General features: G+C 40.8%; 1 protein-coding gene across 1 annotated transcript in view; it reads right to left on the minus strand.

Moving 5' to 3' along the window:
• The window catches only part of LOC138052710 (monocarboxylate transporter 10-like), a 15,596-nt gene that overhangs the window by 7,942 nt on the left and 5,154 nt on the right, over nt 1-2,500 (minus strand). The window lies entirely within an intron of this gene.

The raw sequence follows: 2,500 nt of genomic DNA on the forward strand, positions 1-2,500 counted from the left end.
TCACATATGCACTTTGGTTACCTTCCCAAAAGCACTTTTCTTTACAAGCTTGAAATCTTGTGATTTGGGACTGAACACCGTATATATAAACATGTTTGAAATTATGAAACTTGTCATGCCATGTATAAAACTTGTTGCAATAAAGCTTGTCACACCATATATAAAATATAACTTGTCACGCAATATGCCTATTGGAACCCAGTACTGCACCAAAGGGTGAGAACGAGGCAATGAACTTGAGTTTCCAGGATTAGCAAGATTGCCTCTCACAGAGACCTCATGGAGGAGGCAGTGTGGCCCAGTGGTAAGGGCGCTTGCCTAGAGATCTGGAGATCCCGGGTTCAAGACACGTTCTGACCACTGTTTGAATTTGTTCCTAGTAGTCCCTGGTTCAACTTCTCGGCCGCACTTGTAAATAGCCAATTGGTTTGCCTCCGGCCAGTTGGGATTCTTAACAGTTGTTGTTGAATGTTCTGTTCTGTCATGATTGTGTTTCATTGGCCCTGAAAAAGCCCCTATGGGGAGTGGTCAATTAAGTGAGTATAAGTGTGTATTTTATTGAGAGACTATCAAGTCTTGCTGATGATCTTAGAGACCAAAACAGAGTGGCAAGGCAAAGAGGTAATCAAAAAAGCATAAATGAATCCCTGTCTCGATTATTAGAGCAAAGTGAGGAAATCACTTTCGGCAGCCTATTACACAATGTTGTCATTTCAACAGCTCTGCGCCACCGATGTGCTTATTGCCAGCAACCCGCAACGATTTGCTAAGTAGAACAATGAAGCTGGGCCTCATGTGATAGAGATCTGATCTATACCATTAGACCTCAACCTAAGCTCATTGCATATCGTAGTATGAAGGGCTTTGACAATGGTTGTTTCCCAGCTGATCTTGATAAAATCCCCTGGCATACTGCATATATCTTCAATGACATTGATGATATTTGTGAACACTGGTACCAGCTGTTCATCGATGTAGTGGACCAGCAGATGCCACACAAAAAGAAGTATTTATCTGGGGAGACTAGCTGCCCTGCATGGATAACCCCTGAGATCTCCTCAGTCTGCAATCCACCACACTTCAAGCTCTTTTCAGATCGCGTCAAACCACCTCTGGAGTATCAATTATAAGAGAGATCAAGTTGTCGGGTTTAACTATAGATCGTTTTCACTGTACCGCAAAAAAAAAAAAAAAACATGGGAACCGTTCAATGAAATGAGCCAAAAACTTGGAACGTTGTAGGAGACAAATTCATAAATCACCTCACTAATTCTCAGGTCTGTGTGTTTCACCCAACTTTATAGAGTTTATAATTGTGGAAACTCAAGTTAATCGCCTCGTTCCCGCCCTTTGACGTGGTACTGGGTTCCAATAGGTGTATTGCATGACACGTTTTATACATGGTGTGACAAGTTTAATATTTTCAAACAAGTTTTATATACGGAGTGACAAGTTTTATATTTTGTAGAAAGTTCTATGTATAAACTAAGATGTTCTATTTAAAGAGAAATACCGGTACCGGCAAGTTTTATATAATTTATTTAATGACAAGTTTTATATTTGACAAGAAGCATTTTTGATACAAACAGCATGCCATGCTTTTCAGCCTCCCTCTCTTTTGAGAAACAGCCTCCTCTTTTTTAAGGTCTGGCCAAACAAGTGCAACACCATCCAACAATGTTGTACGATGTTCCACAGTGAATAAACAAGGTGGCCAGAAGAATGCAACATATGTTGGATCCTCCTCTTTCACTTAAGGCTTTGGGACTAAAGTCTGCAAAATCTGTCTCCAATTCACTTTTAATCTCTTCATACAGTCAAGTGAATCTCTCTTTTCCCTACCACGATAATCCTTGAATGCATGGTCTTTCCTCTAGTAATTAGATCAAATTGTATCAATTTCTTCCCTGACGACCTTCTTGCTTTTCCTGGCCTAGCAACCGTGTTGGCTCCTTTTTCTTTCTCTTTCCATTTGAAGAGGCATTGCTAGAGCTTTCATCATTCCAAGATTCAAAACTTTGCTCGCTCGCCATTCTGTTGGTTTTACTCATGAGGGGGTTGGCAAATAAATCATCGTCAACGATACGCACTGCTCTGCACCACTTCAGTTCTTCCATACACAGGCCAACAGCCTGGAGGCCTGCAGCCCACTTCACGGCAAGATGATAAGTGGGCCACTGGGCTGTGGGCCTAGCTGTTTAGCAAAACCCCAATTTAGTGGGCATCTGCGTATGTGCATGTATCTATTTAATTCAACCATGGCCAAACACATTTAACAACATTCTTGTTGAAGATGATGTTTGATGGAAATCAAACTTTGTTCACCGTAATCCAACATCTTTAAATACATGTTGGATGATGTTGCTGATCTACCAACATGTTGGATCCATAATGGCCTAGCCTTTAGAACAAAGATTTTTTTCAAAGAGAAATCTATTATTTTTTGTAATCAAGGTACTTTATGCCTGGTGGAGGCTACCCCTAACAACACCATTAGCGT

Source organism: Montipora capricornis, chromosome 6 (assembly GCF_036669925.1).
Source record: "Montipora capricornis isolate CH-2021 chromosome 6, ASM3666992v2, whole genome shotgun sequence".
NCBI lineage: Eukaryota > Metazoa > Cnidaria > Anthozoa > Scleractinia > Acroporidae > Montipora > Montipora capricornis.